The sequence below is a fragment of the Rhipicephalus microplus genome, chromosome X (genome assembly GCF_043290135.1).
Source record: "Rhipicephalus microplus isolate Deutch F79 chromosome X, USDA_Rmic, whole genome shotgun sequence".
Taxonomy (NCBI): domain Eukaryota; kingdom Metazoa; phylum Arthropoda; class Arachnida; order Ixodida; family Ixodidae; genus Rhipicephalus; species Rhipicephalus microplus.
The window spans coordinates 496,803,529-496,826,894 of record NC_134710.1 but is presented as its reverse complement, the minus strand read 5'-3'; the positions used below and the strand labels follow the sequence as shown (position 1 = coordinate 496,826,894).

General features: G+C 45.2%; 1 pseudogene; it reads left to right on the top strand.

Annotated features, from left to right (window-relative positions):
• LOC142775552 (uncharacterized) overlaps positions 1–23,366 on the top strand; it is a 98,801-nt pseudogene that overhangs the window by 1,160 nt on the left and 74,275 nt on the right.

Here is a 23,366-nt window from a genome sequence, read left to right as displayed (position 1 = left end):
GCTTCCACTCTTGTGAGGCAATTACAGTTGCGAGAGATGCAGTCAAAAAAGAGTCTATTCTGAAAGCTCTGGAAAAGTAATTCTTCCAGAGCTCAATGATCCACTGCGAACTGATGAACCATTTCTGAACCAAAATCAGGAAGAGCACCATTGTGGACACTCACCACTGACCGAGTTAAAGATTGCCAAGGTTTGCTATTTTCCACTGGATTATATGCACCTTGTGTGCCTAGGGGTTGTGAGAAAACTGCTTCACTACTGGGTCCGTGGGGTACCTCATAGGTCAAAGGTTCTAGTACGTGTGCAGAATGAAATATCAAAGATGCTAATAACTTTGCAGAAACACACACCTCGAAAATGGCCCGTAAGCCCCGAAGTCTTTGCGAATTGGAAAGATGGAAGGCCACAAAGTTTCTGAAACTTTTTATTCTACTTTGGACCTGTGGGGCTATCAGGGCGAAATGAAAAATGTTATTACCAGCATTTCATGAAGCTGAGTGTGGCATCGTCTATCCTCGCAAGCCATGAGCTTTGCCACCTGCACCTAAACTTTCCCAAAAATAGTCTCCGAGGGTTTGTCACTGATGCTGGACGTCTTCGTGGAGAGGGTCTACTTGTATACCTTCCTCATCATGTGCAGAAGTTTGGCCATCTTTACTCAATTTCAGCATTCTCGTTTGAGAACTTTTTGGGTCAATTGAAGCGTGACTTGAAATCTCCAAATCGACCGCTTCAGCAAGTCATGAAGCGCTTGTGTGAGCGCAGTCAGAGTGACGTGTTCAAAACAGCACTCCGAGAAAAGCAAGTAACTTTGCAGAAGCTACATGACTTTGGACCTACTCCTCCAGGTTTTCAGGGACAACAGTTTCACTGCATAGCTTTTTCAGATGTAGTTATTTAAACCAACACTGCTGACTCATGTCTTCTTATGAAAGGCGGGAACGTTGTGATTGCAACAAATATTTTATCAGGTAGTGTTGATGTAAAGATATCTGCTAGATTTTGCGGGCAACTGACCAACTTTCAAGCTGGTATTGTGGGGAAACTGAGCTCCATGCTTACCAGGCTTCGGACCTTTCAGCAGTCAATGCAATATGGTCAATCAATGAGATCAAGTCAAAGTGCTGCTGCTTACCTGGGAGACAAGGTTTTGTGTTACTGGGTTTTTTTTACTGGGTTCATTAACCCAGTGTTGTACTGGGGTTCCTTAACGTGCACCAAAATCTGAGCACATGCGCCTACAACTTTCTGCCTCCATCGAAAGTGCAGCCGCCGCAGCCGGGATTCGATCCCGCGAATGAAGCTAACATGTTCTTTCAAGATGTGGTTTCAGAGCGCATCTGTGTTGCGACTTGTATGAATCACCAGAATCCATCCTTGCCCTCACCCACACTAGCGGCCATATAAAGCAGCCACCAGGGCCCCCTCGGTATTTCCCTGGATGTGCAAGCACAACGAGCGACAGATGGGAGGAGAAGTTGGCAAACGAATGCAATGAGTTTTCATGTGCGTGGAGAGTCCGTCGGGCCCTAAAATAGTGGCGACCAGCGTGGAGCCTATTCTTCTGATTTGTGCCACTGTCATGATACACGTGCGAAAAACAATTAAGTGGTTGCCATGTGGGGGCCATGAACAACAACGAAGGGGTCAAAAGCTTTAAATTTTGAAGTGCGGTCATGTGCAAGCAGGCAGCAAGTGACAACATATACCATCGAGGGACTACAATGGCACTATGTGATGTGATTTGATTTGTGGGGTTTAACGTCCCAAAACCACCATATGAATATGAGAGACACCGTAGTGGAGGGCTCCGGAAATTTCGACCACCTGGGGTTCTTTAGCGTGCACCCAAATCTGAGCACACGGGCCTACAACATTTCCGCCTCCATCAGAAATGCAGCCGCCGCAGCCGGGATTTGATCCCGCAACCTGCGGGTCAGCAGCCGAGTACCTTAGCCACTAGACCACCACGGCGGGGCACTATGTGATGTCGACCAGGAAGGTAGCACTATTGCAAGGCAGTGCTGACAGTGATCATTATTGGTGGTTGGACGAAATTCGAGTTTTTAAGAACAGCTGCTGCGAACAAGTACTTTACAGAGCACTTACAAGGCTACGTGCATTAATTTTGTCCCACCACGGTAGTCTAGTGACTAAGGTACTCGGCTGCCCCGCCGCGGTGGTCTAGTGGCTAAGGTACTCGGCTGCTGACCCGCAGGGCGCGGGTTCGAATCCCGGCTGCGGCGGCTGCATTTCCGATGGAGGCGGAAATGTTGTAGGCCCGTGTACTCAGATTTGGGTGCACGTTAAAGAACCCCAGGTGGTCTAAATTTCCGGAGCCCTCCACTACGGCGTCTCTCATAATCATATATTGGTTTTGGGACGTTAAACCCCACATATCAATCAATCAAGGTACTCGGCTGTTGACCCGCAGGTCGCGGGCTCTCATCCCGGCTGCGGCGGCTGCATTTCCGATGGAGGCGGAAATGTTGTAGGCCCGTGTGCTCAGATTTGGGTTCACGTTGAAGAACCCCAGGAGGTCGAAATTTCCTGAGCCCTCCACTACAGCGTCTCCCATAATCATATGGTGATAACAGCGAAAGTTTGGCTAGTTGGTGGTTCATACTTGGGAAGTGAAAATAGCGCAACAATATAGACAAGAACAGAGGAAGATACGACACCACGCTGACTCGCGACTAAACTTTATTGACAGATACACGCACGTATATCAAGCATTTGTCAAGGTTGTCCACGTGAACAGGTCAAATGCTTGATATATGTGCATGTATCTTTCAATAAAGTTTAGTTGCGAGTCAGCGCGGTGTCGTATTTTCCTCTGTTCTTGTCTATATTGTTGCGCTGTTCTTAATTCCCAATAATCATATGGTAATTTTGGGACATTAAACCCCACACATCTATCTGTCTCTCGACGGGCATTATTTGTGCAGTGGTGGTGAATGGTTTTCATTGTCTTATCAAAAGCATCTGCAATGTTTTTGCTGCTACTAAAGCTATTTTGTTTGTTTATCATCTGCAGTAATTCCTGAATATTCCTTTTTTTGCAGAATCAAGTGCCGTGGCCTGCTTATTGATCACAGCCAAGCCTTGTGAGCATCGAGGAATAAAGTATATACGGGCATCATGCAATAAAGTATACTTGCAATGAAGACATGCAGTTGAGCTGAGTTAATGCTGCCAAACAGCTGCAAACTGTAGAAAGTCCTTAAAACTGCTGATTAGAGCGCTTCGAATCAGTCTGGTTCAGTCCTTGTATATATATACAAGCCGCTAACACACATGCGTTCCCTCATTAATTTAATGTACTTTAGAATACCCTACTGCATGTTGAAGACATGCTCCAGCTATGATTCGCAAGTTTGTCTTTTCAGTTAAAAAGACTTCTGACATTGGGCCTGTTTTGAGCGTTGAATGCGCATAATTTACAATAAATCTTAATATTTTATAAATGTTACGGGAGTGTAACTTGTAACGTCACTTTTTGTGTTTTACTTAACGTTATGCAAACATTATCATACCGTTTTAATAATGTTTACATAAGGTTCAAGATAACGTTATCGCTACGTTTATTCAGAACGTTAGCACAAAATTTAGTTTCGATGACATTTGCAATATTGTTTCAACATTGAAGCTGAACGTAAAAGTAACATCATTATAACGTGTGTATGCTACTTGGGTCGGATGACTGCTTCGCCGTCATTTGTTACCTGCATTTGGACCGTGTGTTGCGGCTTTGACATTTCGTTTTGTTTTGAATTCAGTACAAACAAACCAATTAGAAAGCTTTTTGTGGACGTGTCAGAAACTACGTATGCAAACGCATATCACGGGATTGAATACCGCCCGCAGCGTCTGCATTTTCGCAAATACTGAGGTGCGTGTAACTAAATTTAGGTGCACGTAAAACACCCCAGGTGGTCGCATTTCCGGAGCACTCCTTTACGGCGTCTCTCATGATCGTATGGTGGTTTTGGAACGTTAAACCCCTGCTATTACTAATATCAAAGCACAGAAGTGTATAAAAAGCAAAGCGTGACGTGAAGCCCATGCGAAGGTGCCGCCACCTCGCTGCTGTCAATACCAACTTCGCTGCCACGGCTCCTCCCTGAACACACTACCCCATATTCTAGTACACTCTACAAGAAACGACTGTTTAAATTGGCTTCGCTTGCCTTCAGTTAGCTTCGATGACCGAGTATTACGGATAAGTTGGCTTAATATTTGAGATAGCTTCTCATTTTGAACGCGTCTAGGCCTAACTACATGATCAATGTAAACAAATCGGCAACATATTTTTCGCGTTCGGTGCGTGGTTCATAATTATTTGCTTTTATTAAATGCGAAGCATTTTTAGCGAACTTCGGCGACTTTGAGCGTATCTATCTATCTATCTATCTATCTATCTATCTATCTATCTATCTATCTATCCATCTATCTATCTATCTATCTATCTAGCCGCCTACGACTATTAGCTCTCCTGGTCGTTTCGATTATGATATCGATACCAAACTTGGTATGGCGCAACATGACTGTATGAAGAACATGTTTGAATAGTCATAACGTGAAAATCATGACATGTATGTCATGAATGTCATGATTTACATTTCATGGTGCTGCCACTCTTGCGGTGGCTTCGCTCACATGGCTTGTTGCAAAACTGCACTCTAAAAGAATATCGAGTAAAAAAGGTGTCTTTTTGTCCCACAACAATAATCGTCATCAGGCTTGCGTGTGCTTCCTTTCTTGAAAACTCGGCGCTGGTCACTTTCCTATCGAGAATGCAATATAACCCTGATAATGGGCATGTCGATCGTGACCGGAATGTACCGAGCGCGGGGCGATAGCGCCAGGATGGAACGCAATATAGATGACGATTACTGTTGTGGGACAAAAAGACACCCTCTTTACTCGCTCTTTTTTGAGAGTGTGGTATGGTATGACACGATTGCATTGCAATAACAAGCGACAGACTCTTAGATAAAAGTCATGACATGCTTGTCATGTAACAACATGACTACATGCCACGCTCAGGATGCGCTCGCGGCCGTTTCGCTAGCGTCACATATACCAAATTTGGTATTACGGGACGTGAATGGATGACGAAAATATGATACTGGTGCAAACATGATAAACATGAGATGTGTGTCATGTAACGACATGACTACATGCTACGCTCATGATGTGCTCGCAGCCGTTTTGCTAGCTTCACGTGTACCAAACTCAGTATTATGTGACGCGAATGGACGCCATAGGTATATGACATATCCAAACATGATAATCACGACATGCGTGCCATGTAACAGCATGGCTTCATGCCAAACTCAAGATGTGCTTCCGGCCGATTCGCTAGCTTCACATATGACAAATTTGGTATTACGTCACGCCAATGGTTGACGCAGTATGTGACTGGTGCAAACATGATAATCATGAGATGCGTGTCATGTGAGAACATGGCTATATGCCGTAGTCCAGGCGCCAATATATTTCGACATTATATTTCGCCGGCGAGCACGCGGTGCACGTGCTCGCCGGCGTTCATTTCGTCGCGACGCGCCGGCGTCGCCACGCCAGGTGCCGGTCCTTTCATATACTCGCAGGCACTCTCCGCGCTGCATTCCTTTGACGCATGCGCATTTCAGCGCGTCCAGCGTCCCTCCATCAAGAAAAGAGGGAGACGCAGTGTTGTCGGGGTAATAAAGCGGCGAGAGAGAGAGAGAGATAGAGAAACTTTTTATTTCAAGCATAGAAAAATGTTGGGTGGGGCTCTCAGTCCAGCGCTCCAACAGCTGCTGCTGCGTCCCCCGCCCACTGAACCTGCGCCCGCTGGCCACTCGGGCTTTCATCACGCAGCATGGCCTCCTAGTCTTGTAGGATAGAAATAGGAGAGGAGTTGGCAGAGCGCCTGGTTGGCGGACGCTGACATTCCAGCGTTACGTGAAATAACGTCGGTACTACTCTACAGCCAGGACACTTGTCAGGGTAAGAGGTGGGATAGGGGATGTGCAGGAAATAGTGGTTCGGAAACGTGTTCGCCTGCAGTTGACGCACCGCAGTTGCATCTTCTCGTGTGAGCGTGTTTTGTGATGGAGGGTACCGAATGCGTTCTCGTCTATAGTAATCGAGAGTGTTTCAATATCCTAGAAGTTCCGTGTTTGTGTCCTCCTCATCTGGGTTGGACAGCTCTTCCTCCAAATCCCGGTTAGTGAGTGCTCAGGTAGCTACATTAGCACAGTCATGACCGGCGATAGAGGCGTGCCCAGGAGTCCAAAGCAGTCGGAACTTGTGTGGTGTGTGGAATGTGGTGTTCGAAATTCGGTGTGTGTGCTGTGAGACTATACCCCGTGTGAAGACACGGCAGGTATCCTTTGAGTCTGTAAAGATTAGAATAACATCTGCGTAAGGAAGGTTCGTGGCAGCGTGAGAAATCGCCAGAGTGACGGCACACTCTTCGCCTTCAGATATGTTCTTTGTAGATACGCTGATTGAGGCCAGTACGTCGTGATCATTGTTCACCACTGCTCCAACTGTAAAACTGCGGGAGTGGTGTATAGTGGCGTCGCAGTATAAGAGAGTGTTTGGAGGAGACTGATTGATGAGGCGCGTGAGGTTTTTCACCCTTGCCCGCTGGCGCTGAGCGTTGCGCTCAGGGTGCATATTGTGTGGAAGTGGTGTGACTGTAATTCTAGCTCGGAAGTCAGTGGGTAGCTGTTTCCCTGGTGTGCTGTATCCACATCGATTCGGAGGGTACCCTAGCCTGACGAGTAGTCGCTCTCCCACTTGGGTGCTGCGGAGTTTTTCTAGCTGACTATTACGTTGTGCCTCGGTTAGTTCCCTCAGGTTGTTGTGTACACCCATGGCTAGGAGACGGTTGGTGAATGCATACGTAGGTAGTCCAAGCGCCCCTTTGACGGCTCTACGGAGGAGAATGTCCAGTCTTGTCTCTTGTGCAAGCGTTTGGGTTTGAAAAGGCGCGTGGTAGGTGATGCGACTTACTATGCAGGCATTAACTATACGTAGAATGTCTTGTTCCGGAAGTCCATGCCTTCGGTTGGTGATGCGGCGGATCATAAGCGTGATTTGAGAAACTTGCTGTTCTAGTCTTTTCATGGTGTGCGTTTCCTTGAGATCAGCTTGTATATGAAGGCCAAGGACGCGGTGTTTCTGTACGCAGAGAATTACATGGTTCTCTAAGGTGACTGTGATTTGCGGGCTGTTGTCGGGCTTTCGCTGGGGACGACGAATGAGTAGAAGTCCCGTCTTATTTGCAGAGCACGTTAGAACATCTGCTCGTGCGTATGCTTGAACTGTATTTACTGCTTCTTGGAGGGCATCTTGTATTTGTCCGTCTGAGCCTCTGGTCACCCGTATAGTGACGTCGTTCGCGTATAAAGTATATCGCAGACTAGGAATGGTGGCGAGTAGAGGTGGTAACTTAGCCATGGCGATGTTGAAGAGTGTCAGGGATAACACCAATCCTTGTGGCGTGCGTTTACCCGCGAGCCTAATGATGTCACTGCGAAGAGAGCTTAATCCTACGGTTGCCATCCTGTTTGTTGGGAGTGCTTTTACATTCTTCATTTCATTTATTGAAGCCTTCAGGGCCCAGAGGCAATACATGAGGCGGGGGCAAGCAATATATGACGGACTCTTAATCACACAAACGCCGAAAGTCGTACACTCGTCGTCCGCAGCGTGTTGATGCTAGATTCTCCAGTATTAGGTCATGCGAGACGTTGTCAAACGCACCGCTGATGTCCAAGGCAAGCAGAGCTCTAGTTTGCGTAGAACTGAGCCTGTCCATAACTTCCTTTTTATTGGAAGAAGTACGTCTTGCGTGGAAAGATGGGCATGGTACCCAAACAGTGTGTCCGGAAAAAATCCCTGGGCCTCAAGATATGGTTGCAGTCTTTGGAGGACGACGTGCTGCATTAATTTACCGAGGCAAGAAGTCAACGACATTGGTCGCAGGTTTCCAAGCTCTAGGGGTTTGCCGGTCTTAGGAATTAGTGTTATTGTGGCATGTCTCCATTTCTGGGGTACTGTTTCGGATTTCCAGTGAGTGTTGTAAAAATCTGTGAGCTGTTCTATATCTTCGACATTGAGGTTTCGTATGAGAGAGTATTGGACGTTTTCTTTCCCTGGCGCTGTGTTGCGCTTGATATTCAGAAGTGCAGCTAAAACTTCGTGCACAGTGATATCAGCATCCACTGGTGTTGACTCTGTATATGGGTAGTTTTTGTATTTTGGCTGAGGGCCTGCAGCAATGTACTTTTTTGAAGCGTCTGTGAGATGCTATTGTCGTCCCCATCCTCCTTGTGAAGAAGTGTTTGGATGGTACTGCTCGTGTAGAACTTGGTACTTTTTGGGTCAACAAGGACTCTTATATGGCCTGCGTGCGCGCAATGCTTAGTGTTCCATTGTGACTTACAAAAGTTGCGCCAATTGTTCCTCGTGAGCTCTGTGGCGTGTTGCTCAGCTTGCAACGTGAGTTCAGCAATGCGAAGTTTAAGCTTGCGATTCTGTCTCTAAGTCAGCGTTTTATGAGGCTTCTGTGAGCTTCCCATAGGTGTAGAAGGTGCCTGTCGACATCTGGACTTGCGGTTGTAGTACTTATCTTCTTGGTCGCTTTATCAAGGTCAGGTTGCAGGCACCGTAGCCATTCATTTAAAGGTCTCCCATTGTTGTCAGTCTGAGTGCATTGTTTTCTAAATTTATCCCAATTAGTCAGCCGGACCTTCTGCTCTGGAGCACGGGGGTTAGAGATGTGCAGTGTAGTAGAAATGATGCAATGATCACTACCTAACGTTTCATTTAGATTTGACCAGTTGAAATTGCTTAGTCCCCTTACAAAGGTTAGGTCAGGGCACGTATCTCTGGTTGCGCTGGTTCCAATTTTGGTTGGCTCCTGCGAATCTGTGAGCGGTGTAAATCTGTTATTGCAGATGAGGCGTTCTAATTTGGTACCTTTGCGCGTAGCCGATAGGTATCCCCATGACGTGTGTGGGTCGTTAAAAGCACCAACCACTACAACTTGTTCCCCTAGCTTGCACTTTTCCGCTACAAGGTACCTGAATTCGTCCCTCCTAGATTTAGGGGAGCTGTAGATGTTTAGTATAAACAAGCTCTGCTGACCGCGTTTCTGATGAATAATTTCAACAAGCACATGTGGAGTGGATGACGTTAGTGTGTGTTTTATAGTTGTCAAGTGTTTGGATACGAGTATTGCGACAAGTGATTGTGTTCGTTGATCTGCGTATGTATGGAAACCTGAGAGGGTAGGTGTGCAGTGCGTCTCCTGCAGAGCCACGACATCCGGAGGGTGCGCGAAAGTGGCAGTGTACTATTGCAGGGAGCTCCTCTTTCGTCAAACTCCCCTGCAGTTTCACTGCCACATGGTGAAGGCCGGACTAGGGGAGCCCGTCTTGCTCTTTTTGGACTGTGTTCAGAGTTAAGAGTGATGGGCGGATGTAAGGGTGGGGTCGTTTGGTCAGACTTTTGGAGTTTGTATCTAGTGGCAATGAGTCTTGGGGCCCTGTACTACATGACGCGAAGCTTTCTTGTATGTGCTGCTTTAGCTCTGTTACAAGTGCTTGGGTATGGGCCTTTAACATATCCCTAAGTTCTGGACGGAAATCATTATTTGCCTGAGTGATCATGCTGGTTACTTCAGCCTTAAGCGAGTCTCTCAGTTTTGTGAGGGCATCTTGTAGCTCTTGCTTAGGGCAGTTATGTGCGTTAGATGTGAGAGGCACGTTAGGGTGGTTGTGCGATGAGGGCGGATGGCAGGAATTAGGTTAAGAAAATTTCAGGTTGGGAGGCCCCGCTGCCCAACTCATCTTAGCAGGAGGCGCCTGTCCAATGGGTGCTGGGTTCTTGGCTGGTGGCGATTCTGGTCTCTCCGCACTCGCGGCTCTGTTCTTTTGGGGGATCAGTCCCAGGGTGGTGGTGCTGGTTTTGGATGCGGTTCCTGGCGTGCTGTTTAAGGATTCCAAGTCCCTGTCCTGAGACTTCTTCTGCTCTTGGATTGGCTGCGCCTCGTTCTGGACGTGGACCGGTGTCCTTTGAGTGGTGATGTAGGTGGTGGTGCTAGTGCGTTCGCCTCCAGTGCTTTCTTGACGTAATGCTTGTTTGGAGGTTTCTATTCTCTCGCAGGACATTTGGGGTGCATAGCTGGGTGGTCACTCTTGCAGTGCAAACATTGAGTTGTAAAGCTGTGCTCCGGCACTGGTGTCTCAACTCTACATGCTTGACATTGGCGTTTTATCGGGGTTGGGCATACGTCTGCCCGATGTCCAAGAGCAAGGCAGATCGTGCAAACTTGTTTGCGAGGTCGGTGAATGTAGCATCGGTATTCCGCGCGGTAGTGAACGTGGAACGTGAAGGCCTGCAAAAGCTATCATTGCCCTTTTTGTGGATCCCATCATTCGGGCATGCAAGACTTCGGCGTCGATTGCGTAGATGTTGTCGAGGAGTTCATTGGGTGAAGTATTCTACTCGGGGCCGATGATGACTACCTTACAAGAATTGTCAGGAGCGGCTACATAAGCTTGCATTTCATATCTCTGCGATCCTAGATTTCGTGCAGGGACGGCTTGCAACTTTGTAGCAATTGTTTTGTCTGGTGTGCTTGCGACTGCTATATTGCGTTCCGCTTGGATGCGAAAAAAGAGCTTGTTGACTGTTTCTCCTGGCAGCACAGCAGTCATGCAGATGGCACGTGCCAACACGTGATGTGCCCATTCACTGAGGCGAAGGCCTCCTCGTGGTCAGAAGCTCACTTTGAAGTCATCCACAGGTAGAGGCGGTGGCCGCAGGGTCACTCAATTTTTGGCAGGCAACGGCTCGGGTGCGGAATTTGTTGCGGACTTTGGCTTACGTCAGCGGGTAGCAGTGAACCAAGAACCATCGTCCGTATCCACTGGATACTCGTTAGTTTCTGCAGCATCCATTGCTGCTGATTCGATAGTAGAAACCGGAAAAGCCATGCCTAAGCAGTGTAGATCAGGCACACACCGAATGTCACTGCAACGCGCTCGGCGTTCGCACGAACGCGGCCAAGCGCCAAATTTTGCAGCGGCGTCGGTGCGGTGACACGGAGACGGCGATGCATCGGCCATGTCTGGTGACCAGAAAGTTGTTGAGAAAAGCACTTTCACGTTTCGAAACACTTTAAACAGTCTTGGCTGTGAAAATATTCACCGGAAAAGTCCGAAGTAGGTCTGTTCAACGAGAGCGCCGTGGACAAAAATCCATGTAAGCGTCAAAAAACTGGGAGAAGCGATGGAAAAACGCGTCTGTTCCGTTCCACGGTCGAGTGAAGAGTCTGAAATGGTAAGAAATGCAGGATGTCGCATTTTGTGCCGGTCGCCGTCGGGCCGCGCCAACAGAAGCTGGTCGCGCCTGGCGTCAGACTATAGGATGCTTGCGTTTTGCCAATATAGCGTCGCTGTGCCCAGCGTGCGCGCGTGTCGACACTACATTGGAGTATATTAGGGCCCTTCCTGATCCACTCACGGCCGTTTCTCTAGCTCCACATATACTAAATTTGGTATCACGTGACGTGAATAGATGAAGAAGGTACACGACACATTCAAATATGATAATATTGACATGGAAGTTATGTGCGGCATTGTTTACCTCCACCTCGTAACGTAGTGTTTATTTTAAAGTGACATATCAACATTTCTCATTGGTGCATCGCATATCATCGATTCCCACTGTACGTGGGATCTGCCAACTTTTGTTAGTAAAATAAACTAACAACGCTTCGCGCGGTGGCATAAGCAAACACTCTTGTTTTCTTTTCCCTTTCACTGTTTTTTTTCTTATTAACCATTCAATAGATGGCACCACTGTCCCAGCAGGGGCACGTAAACCACGTAAACGCTATCCCGCTAAACTATAAGATACTGTCCACAACGAACGTTTGCTGGATGGTGACGCCATTCCCTTAACCTCCACTATCACGCTAACCGTAAACTATAACTGTCTCCCGACGAAGCAATTTTGACGCGAGACGCTAGCAAATACAAGATTAAGTCAAGAAAAAATGGAAATTATTGTACCACCAAAAACCACCTCGGTTGAAGAAAACGTAAGTGCCGTTTAGAGTCAGGATTTGGCAATTTTCAGATCTCTGCCATTGTGAGAAAGGGTGCACCAGTTAACATCAGAAAGGTTGACATCACCTGTTACAAGATTGTTGGAGCGTAAATTCGTATTTTGAAGCAAATAGTCATATATTGCATCTAAGTACTCACAAGGGGCATCACGAGGACGATAAACACCTCCCAGTAATATAGTTTTACCAAAAAACTAACTTCCACTACATGCTTGCCTGGTCACTGATGTCATTTAGGCGAGTGAATTTAACGTTATTCTTAATAACAATCGCAACTTTGCCTTTCCTTGATCCTCAGTCCCTACGTATGAGCCTCTACAAGGGAGGCACTGTTTCTGAATTTTGAACATCTCAATGCAGGTAGCTTTCAGTGATCACTACGACAAGTAACTGATAAGGGAAAATTATATCTTCGAGGCTCTGTATCTTAATCAGTATCCTGCGAGCATTTAGCGAAACAAGTCTTGACGGATTCTCGTCATTTATTATCGAGTTTTGGTGTGTTCGCACGTGTGGAATGATAAGAGGATAAGTGAATTCCAACAACGCCACTCTGCGATCACGCATTGCATCCCATGTGTGCACCTTGCCACCAACTCTGAGTTTATTGAAACGAAAAGAAACCTTGAATCAATTGCTTCTTTCCTCAGCGGCGGAGTGCAATGAGTTTGATTGAATGTTCCTAACGTTTTTTTTGAAAAATCATCCGATACGGCTATATTCGTGCCCTTTTTTTTTTGAAGCAGGCTGACAGAATCTTAGTTATTTTGACTTTGTAATCGAAATATCGAAAAATGATAGGACAATGTCGCTGTTCATCTTTTCGTTCAATTCGGTGGATACGCTATATGGAGCTTACTTCACGTATATTTTTTTTGAAAATTCCTTCGCTAACTTTCCACTTCAGTTCTTTCAAGTTTTCTTCTTGATCTTCCTTCACTCCATAAACTGCAATATTGTTGCGACGACATCTATTTTCAAGGTCATCTACCTTTCCGGCTAACTCAATAACTAGTTTGTTCACGCTACTGCAAGCTTCATCCGTTTTCTGCAACCTTGACTCGCACTGCTTAATTCGGAACAGATCTTTCTCTATATTCGTAATCCTTCTTTCAATATTTTTGACTGCCGATTCCAGCTGTTTCAAATTAGTAGCCAATGAAGCCAGAGTCTTATTTGTTTTTGTTTGCTGTCTGAAAATTTTCCGAAGCAATTGACTGTTTAACTGTGTCTCAGACTCCAAGTCAGGAGAGGGATCAGGGTTCAACTCTATGTCGCCGGACGTTAGTAGCAATAGCTAATCACATGCAGACAGTCACACAATAGACCGAGCAAACACTGTGGGCTTTGCAACACCGTCAATGTGACAGAATCATTTCTAATAGAAAAAATCAGATACTTGTGACCAACCTGGACAAAAAAAATTGGCATCCGTCTATCTATGTATCTATCTATCTATCTATCTATCTATGTATCTATCTATCTATCTATCTATCTATCTATCTATCTATCTATCTATCTATCTATCTATCTATCTATCTATCTCACGTCCTTCTGTCCACCTGTGACTTTAGCTCTCCTGGCCATTTTCGTCATGGTATCTATTCCGAAATTGATATGACATAACATGACTGTATGACGAGCATAAGTGACTTGACATAATCTAAACATCAATAAATGTATGTCATGAATATAAAGGCTTACATTTCATGGTCTTACTGCTCTAGTGGTGGTTTCGTTCAGATGGCTATACAAAATTGATATGGTATGGCATCACTGCATGGTGAACATAGGTGACAGACCCTAAAGTAGAAATTAGGACATGGATGTCATGTAAGTCATGACTACATGTAATGCTCATGGCGTGTTCGTGGTCATTTTTCCACCTTCACATATACCAAATTTGACATGTGACGTGAACAGACGACGAAGGTAAATGACAGGTCAAAACGTGATAAATATGACATGTGTGACATGTAAAACATGACTACAGGCTACGCGCATAGTGAGATCGCGGCCGTTTCACTCGCTTCACATACACAAAATTTTGTTTAATGTGACGTGCATGAGTGACGAAGGTAAATGGCACATTCAAACCTTATAGTGAAATGGGTGTTATGTAAAACATACCTACATGACACGCTTATGGCGCGGTCGCGGCCGTTTCGATAACTTTACATACGCCAAACTAGGTACCACGAGACGTGAGTAGAGGACAAAAGTAAATGACATGTTCAAGCGTGACAATCAAGTTACACATGTCATGTAAAACATCACTACATGTTATGTCCATAGCGTACTGACGGCCGTTTCGCTACCTACACATATAACAAATTTGGTATCACGTGACCTCAATGAATGACGAACTTATATGACCGTTAAAACATGATAACCATGACATGCTTGTTATATAAAACTTGACTACATTCTACGCTCATAGCATGCTCGCGGTTGTTTCGCTAGCTTCACTTATACTAAATTTATAGTACGTGACGTGGAAGTACGACGAACACAAATAGCAGGTGCTAACGTGATAATCGTGACATGGAAGTCATTTACGACATAATTAAGGTTCACCTCATAGCGTTGTGCTGATTTTCAAGTGAGATATCAACCGTCTTCATTTGTACTTCGCATACCATCGATTCTCACAGTAGGTGGGATCTGCTAATCTTTCTTCTCTTTCAAGTGAATTCTTTCTGAAAGGTAACTATCACATCAAAGTACATGAAGGCTTATCTGTCCATGATACGGTTTTTTGTACCCTAACTATTCGAGATGAAACCAACGTAGTCTTCAAAAACTTGTGTAAGCACTTGACAAAGCAGATGATACTATTATGACCCACCCTGCCAATAAATTCAATGATTTCCGCGACCTTCTTTCAGATGGCTTCGCCAGCAATCACGAAATTTTGTTGCTCTTCAAAGCGCATACTATGTCGGTACTGCTTAAGGCAATATGTTTCATGAACACCGAGGATTATTAACAAAGAGAAGCTACAGATTCCACGTGATGTAACTTACATAAAGCGGAGAATAAAAATATTATAGAAATCTAAAGAGTTACGCCTTGTTCCAGAATGCTTACAAAACAATGTTTGTAAATAGGTGTGAAACAAAGAAATGAAAGGCATCACTCCTGATGTACAGCTCCTTGGCGAGATTATTGAACATTCTCCCCAGAAATTCTGGCCTTATATCCGACGCAATGAAAGCACTTCAGATCCGACGTATAGTGTCAGGAAAAAAGATAAGAAATGAAAGTGCTTAACATTTATTTTTATTTCACCCCATTTATTTGCCGGACAAATGAATCACTCAAGACCACGGGCCAGAAATTATCGAGCAAAGTTAGGCGCTCAGCGCTGCAGTCAAAACTGAAGTAGGCATATTGTCAATATTTAAAAAAGTCTACAATAATAAATCTAGCGGCTGAGACGGAATCCCGAAATGCTTCCTGAAACGCTATGCCAAGCCTGTAAGAAAATATTGTGCCTTCCGTACAAGTAAGTTTCAGAACATTGCTTGCCATTCGAATGAAAAAGTCCAAAAATAGTGCCAGTATACAAATCTGGTGATGCTTCTTTACAGTAACTTTACAGACCTATTTTTCTCACATGTACCTGCTGCAAAATATTGGGGAATAATATTTTAAAGTCCATTCGTAAAGGCAAAAAGGGTTCTACAATCTTAAGACGGCTTTAGGGCTTGTCGGTCTACCATTACGCAACTTGTCGAAAAAAGAAATTTATGACTAGGCCAAAAAGTTTATCTTCTCAACTTCTCATTGGCCTTCGACCATATCTACCACGCCGATCTTATTTTAAAGCTTGCATCAAGAGGTTGGCCTGTCTTTCACTGAACTAAGTGCTAGTTAACAGGCCTTGGCCAGTTTGTTTAGCTAGGAGTAAGCACTTCTCAATTTTTTCCGGTACTTTCTGAAGTACAAGAGGGTTCCATGTTGGTCCATCTTCTATTCTTTGTTTGTAAATGACATAACTTCATAGGTTCACTCGAAGATTCTGGTAATTGCAGATGACTGCATGCCATATAAAGAAATATGAAGCCAGTAAGATCATATTAGTCATAAGAAGGATCTTGCTTTGTTAGCACAATAGAGTAAAACCTGGCAAATGACCATCCATTTTTGTGGAACAATTAGGATGACATGAACTAAAAAGAAAGCCCTACTTACTTTTCTGCATGGCTACGATAACTGTACCTGCACCTGTATGTGTGTCTGGTTTCTACGTGTGTGTCCCAGCAGCGCAGTCATCACCTTTGGGCTATGATAGCATTGAAGCGTCAGCGGTGGTAGGAGTGATCTGTTCAGCAGGTTTGACAATGAAGCCGGAAAATGCCAATTTTGTTCTGAGGAATTTTGATTTCTTGGGCCCGTCGTCAGCGCCTTAAGTGTTCTTGATCTGGATGAGACAGCTGCCATCGCTAGGTTTCCATTGCAAGGACGTTGCTCAAAGGCAGTGCCGCTGAGGTAACAAAGTTCTTCGTCGAGAACATCGTCGTGCGTTATGGTGCCGAGAGATCCTCATCGCCGACAGAGGTACGACATTTACTGTTAACCTAAACTGAGGTGATCTTGGCAAACAGCCAGACAAGCCACCGTCGGATGACAGCCTACTACCCACAGACCAATGGCCTCACCGAACGGCTAAACATGACCATCGCTGACTTCTGCATGATCATGCACGTCGACATTGAACACAATGTTCCCAGAGACGCCATCCTTCCGTACTTTTGCATACAACACGGCCGTTCACGAGACGACACAGATATCGCCATGCAAGTTGATATACAGAAGAAATATGGAATCGACGCTCGACGACATGCTCCCAAACCTCGATGATGAAGAAAATCTCGGCGTGAACGTCTACCTCCACCACGCTGAAGAAGTTCGTAAACTTGTCTTGCTGTGCAGCAAAAATTGGCAGACGTCAAACTACCACCGTTAAAATTTTTGATGAAGCTTCAGAAAATCCCAAGCCGGCGACAATACAACAAAAGCCGATACGCCAACGTGGCCTCAGTGAAAAGTCTTCTGCGACGGTACTTCGGCCCTTACAAGGTAGTTCGAAGTCTCGGCACACTAGACTACGACGTTGTCCCCGACGGCATCACGAACCTTCAACAGTGGTGTGGCCGGCCTTTTCAGCGGCGACCCGGGATGAAGACGTAGAGCCTGGAGGGCGGTAAACATAACTCCCCCGCATATTGAACCACCGTTCAGTGTGTGGTGGGAGTTGTCATCAGGGCTGACGCTGCTGTCTGTTCCTTGAAAATGTGTCGACCACGGAAACCATTGGGGTCGTCTCGTCGAACAGCTTACGGCTTCTGACTGCACAGCGCCTCGCTTTCTGGATAAGGATAATATACACGGTGAACATCAGGCCAGAAGCCTTTCGGCGACTTTTTGACGAAGAAAGAACGCTGCTCATTCGTCTACCCAGGTGCCGGTCGTACGACCTGAAGTTGTACATGTCGGTGCCTAAAGCCATTTCATACGCGCTAATGAACTAAAACCATATATAGCCTTTGTTCTTGTTTCTGTATTATTGCACTGTATGTATTGCTTGTACTAATTTGTTATTGTGCTTCGTTGCTTTAGTGTTGCTATTTCCCCCCATGTTCGGCTTTATGCATCAGGACGATGATTTTTAGAAGGGGGAAATGACACGCGCCTTGTTTTCTCTCTTGTTTCATTCGGTTTTTGCGCACAGAGCCTGCCAGAAACGCTCAGCTGAAACTGCGCCCGATTGTTCGAGAAGGTTCGTGATTATATCAGATCGTCCTGTTAAGATTGCGTGCAAGACTCGAGCACTCAAGATTATTCCAGAGCTTGCGCGACGACCAGTGAGAAGACTGAAAGTTTCTGCGGCACATGTATTAAGGCCGACGCGCTTCGCCGCTGGTTAGTTGATCGACGACAAAAGCTCTGTTCGCCGCTACCAGTGCCAGTGCACTTTGATATCATCTCACTTTTCGTTGACCGGCTACAAACAGTTCTATCTTCGTCTGCTCTATTCGCCGATGTCATGACCCCATGCCAATATGTATCTTTCCGTGTTTTTCTTTGTTGCGCTAGAAAACTAGAGTAATATCAGTGCTGATTTTTTTCGTTGACCAATTTGGCCTATTAGGTTTTTAATGAATATTGTGCTTCTGAACATTGGCTTGTTCTTGTTGTCAATTGTTGCAATTGAAACCATTACGCACGGGTGAACTTACGTAAGGGGTGGTTGAACTACTCCACGCTGTCAAAAATTGTCAGTGGTGCGACGTTGACCGGGAAGTTAGTTTTCATCCACTTTTCTTTCTTGTCGTATACATCACAAGCAGTACTAATAACATCACCTGTACATTTATTGCACCATTTTCTGTTAGTTCTCAATGATAGTTTTTCTGTTATTTCTCAAAATGAGTTAGTCTAACAGATAAAACAAACCCTTAAAATTCTACCGCCTTATTTCGAGTTTAGGAATGTGACTAACTCTTTCGTTACCACATCAAAATTCGTATTTTTCTTATATTTTAAAATTATAGTTATTGTTCGTTTGCAAGGTACTTCAGTAGGCATTGCAGCACACAAAATTTTACACAATGCAATGTCCTTTCCATAAGTATATGCTGTAGAAGCACAAGAATATTTCAGAACAAATAAAACAGTGCAAAGTGTAAATTCCCATTGCCAACTGGTATGGTAAACAGTGCAAAGAAAACTCTATACAGGACGTCCTAGTTATCACCCAGTATGATTTAAAAAAAAGAGGAATGGCGTTGCACGACGCAAACCTACTGCATATTGTTGCCACTTTACTGAAACAGCCGATACTAATTTTGGTGAAGACTGTCGACTAAATATTCTAATTATATTTGCAACTCAAGAAGTACTCGCACAATGATCAAAATGTCGATAGGCAAATGTGCACATGTTGAAATGACACCTGTCTGTGCTACTTCCAGCAACGTACTAATTGGGTGTCCATTTTCTTCTGTGAATAAAAAAAAGCTAGTGAAATATGAAAAATAACACGCCACTGCACTCACACCCAAAAAAAAAGAAAGCCGCACTTTCAAATAATCTTACTTAAAACAATTTTATTCTTTTTCACTTGCAGAAATTGATGGAGTGATTCTAGAAAGGAGGGAAGAAGGCACCTAATTTCTGTCTGCCTCTTGGGCAGCACGGTGTTGTCTTGTAGGGAAAGGGGGAATAAAAGAGAATAAGGGTGGTGGAGGTGTGTATATGTGTAGAAAGTCGAGGCGTGTTCGTCATGGCTGGGGCGGCAAACAGGCTGTAGCAGGGGCAAAGGCAGGAGGTCCCGGTTTAATAGTAGGCAGCTATTCCCAGAGACAGCGTTTTGCACAATGGCAAGAGTACAGACAATGTCATCTATACTTCCGGCCAGCTCACTGCCTCCGTCACGTCACGCACCGGCTCATTTGTAACTATTTATTGCTCCACCTTAACCTTAGAGAATACTGCGCGCTTTCAAACGTGTCACCAATTTATAAGAGTGAAGTGTGATGATGTAACAAAGATACAAAATCAATAAGGTACGTCTGATTATTTTTTATACAAACACACTCACATATGACAGAGTCCAGAAAATAAATAGAAAGTGGTTGTATTGAATGACTAAACTTGTACGGTTTTCTCTGCTGATTCTGTGTTTGAGCTCCCCGTTGCCTGATGATGCCTGTTGTTGAACCCGTGTACTTGATAGTCGTCCTTACGTATTTCGGCCTAAAATGGTGCTCACAGAACAGACAAATAATTCATAAAGCAATTTATCTCACGCTTTGCGCTTCACATTCTGAGGAGCTACGGAACAGAATAATGTTTAGGCGTGTACAGGCCTTCACATTTCGTTAAAAAGCAGCCGTAATTATTTAAACAAAACTGGCAAAAGTAGTGGCACAACAGGCGCGTAACTATAAAACGGCAAATAAGAATGCTCGAAGTAGCTGTGAGAAATACAAGTATACTGCATAAAAATGCCCGTCATCATCCACCAGCTCTCCTTTTCTGAACAAAGTGATCGGAGGTATTACAATAGGCCAGTGGTGCGAAATAGCGAGATCTTTACTGACCCTCAACGCCTCTTCTGAGAATATGTCGTCACGCGTGTTTATTGCTTCATTTTGATGTTTTTGTGGTGCGAACTGAGGATTATAAAACACTCCTCTTGCTCTTCTTGTGAAGTTGATTAAGTGGAGCGTGAAGTTGTCTGCTTCGTTGCGCCATCGTTTTGCAGCCAAGCCAACTGCGCCTCGGCAAACGCGCTCGTGAAAACGCGAAATATACCCGCGGTTCTTATAGCACTGCATCGGGACGATATGTTATCGTGGGTGTGAGCAGCAGTGACGCTCAGCTAAAGATGTCTAATGTCAAGACTTTCGCCACCAATTGAGGAACGCACATAACATTATTTTACAGAACAAACCAAACGTGCTAAAAGTGGTGCTTTTAAAGCATCTCATAAGTACGTAGTATAGACACACACATACCTGCGAATCACAGAGGAAGGCTTATGAATGTCATCCCTTTAAACGGCTGGCTCTCATTTCGTTTTTCGCTCGTCCTTCGGGAACGGAAAACACTCAAACCTTCGGCAAATTGTCAATGTCAGTGACAGGTAAACCTGCAGCGCTGCGCCACTACGAGGGCTTGCAGGTGTACATTCACTACGCGAACATTCAGTGAACGTATCACATCACCACATATTACTTCAAGGACCCTGAAAGACACAATCTTCATGCAGGCACCCTAGAAAACACCAGCCCTCAACCATAGGCTTCACGATGTTTAGGAATCCTGCTATCTCGAAAGGCGGGAGCATGCATGCGCACGTCTACTCGGCAGGAGACAAGTGTAAAAACTGAGTGACGTCACAGGCTGTGCCAATGCCACCTAGATAATTTCAGGCCTGCTCACTGTGTCGGCCACGGGCTCTGACGCCATTGCCTTTTGACCAGTGTTTCGCTGCTCAGACATGCCTGCGCGTGTTCTCGTCACTCGACAGACATGGATTGCCAACCCCGACGGAAGTTTTCGTGGTTTGTTAGTGTTCTTGTTGGCGACTTCAGCCACCATCTTTTTCTGTGTCCGTGAACTGCATCGTGGTATGCGATGCGTTTTATGCACTAGATATTTGCAATATCTATGGTTGGAAATCCGAACGGTTAGGGAATGCTGCGTGGTGAATTGTCGTGGCAAAGATACTGATGCTGCGAGTGTTTTTGCTTCCTAAGGACAACCGAAGAACAAAATTGGAGCTGTCGTTCGTCAAGATGACGTTTATATACGCTTTATTCATGACCTGAAGGTACGTGTGTCCATACTACGTATCTTTAAGACGTTCGAATGGCCCCATCGCCACCATGTTTCGTTCTTGCTGCAAAATAAAGGTGTCATGTGTGCTTCCGACTTGCTCGCGTTGGCCCTGGCATCAAATAATAAACGCGCGTACCAGAGCAATTTTAGAACAGGCGGATTTCCTTCAGGGTCAGTAAACATTTCGCAACTAGCGATTAGCGCTGCGGACTTGTATTACCTCTGTTCACTTGGTATGAAAACGGAAGAAATGCTGTTGCCGTACACAGTGCATCGGTTTTGTGCATAGTATTCTCTTGCTGGTGTTTATATGTTATTGCGGTATTATTGCGGTCAGCACCTTAGTGTAATATATTTCTTTGGAATTTATATGCCTGTAGGCACTTACGAAAAAGCGCTTTCTTATTGGTTTTGAGGTGTGTAATCTCCACTTCAAGCTAGAATAATTAGGAACCGCTACCAATAAAATACCAATCCAAGAACCGGCAGTTCGGTAAAAGCGCCCACGCGGGCAATACAGTTTAATATAGACCCACTACCAACGTTTCTCCTGAGCCCGGCTCCGTCGCGGTGGTTTATAGTGGCTAAGGTACTCAGCTGCTGACCCGCAGGTCGCGGGATCGAATGCCGGCTGCGGCGGCTGCATTTTCGATGGAGGCGGAATGGTTGTAGGCCGGTGTGTTCAGATTTGGGTGCTCGTTAAAAACCCCAAGTGGCCGAAATTTCCGGAGCCCTTCACTACGGCGTTTCTCATGCTTATATAGTGTTTCTTTTGGGCGGGGGCATTAAATTTAACAAATCAATCGTCCTTTCCAGGCCCTACGTTTTATGACCAACTACACACCACTGCGAGACAGGCCAGAGCAAAAGAGGAAACGCTACTTCTGTCGGTCACAAGTACTTTTTTGTGAAATCAAAGATTTTTTTTGTTTCCTCTTGCAATAGCCATCGCCTTGATATTGTGCTGAATACCATATACTTGTGGCAGCAGCACACACTCTCCTCAATAACCACGTGTCTATAGAGACAGGAGTTGGAAAGATTACAATTATTACTGCAGAACTTAAGCATAATACTTAGGAACAGTTTCTCGGTATGCTCCATAGGTAGTGTGTGTATAGGCGTGGGTAAAAAAAAAAGAATGAATAAAAGTTACCATATTTCGTCAATTTGTTAGTTCATCAAAGTTTGCTTCCGTAGATCTAACAGGCGTTCGATAGAGTCAGTCTTTGGCTTTGGAAGAAATGGCTCACAGGTGAGTCTCCAATTGCTTTAAAGCAAACCAGTGCATTTTTTATCCATAAGGCACAATAAAGCTGATAAGTATGTAAAACGTGCCGCGAATGCTTTATCTTTTAATGGAAGATGATTGTGGAAATGGATTCACAGACTCACGTACGCGCACTCACTCGGGCAAAACAAGTGCACATGGTCGGTCAGTCACCACGCAGGAAGGTCATGTTTTTTTTCGCCTCCATAGTATTGAATTTTCGTGGCTTTGCACACACCAGTGCATCATTAAATTTCTATTTCGGGCCCTCTTGATTAGCACCTAGCGTGCAGCCCTTTTCAGGTCTTCAAGAATAAAGCAAATAATAGTTTCCGCTTCCTTTCTTCATTTTTTGTCTTTTTTTAAATCTTTTGATCCAGATCGGCCATCAAGCAATATGAATGGCACCTCGCGTTAGGCCGCTGGTTCCAAGCAGTGCCCCCTACAAACGGACACCAGCCCAGCTCTAACTAGGGCACAAAAACTTCAAGCAGCTAAGGGTTCCCACACCATAGTCAAGGCTGGGCACCCCACACCCACATCACGCCCCCTCAACCGAGCCGGCCCGGTGCCTTCCGGCCGTCCTGCAGAGAGCGGGGCAAC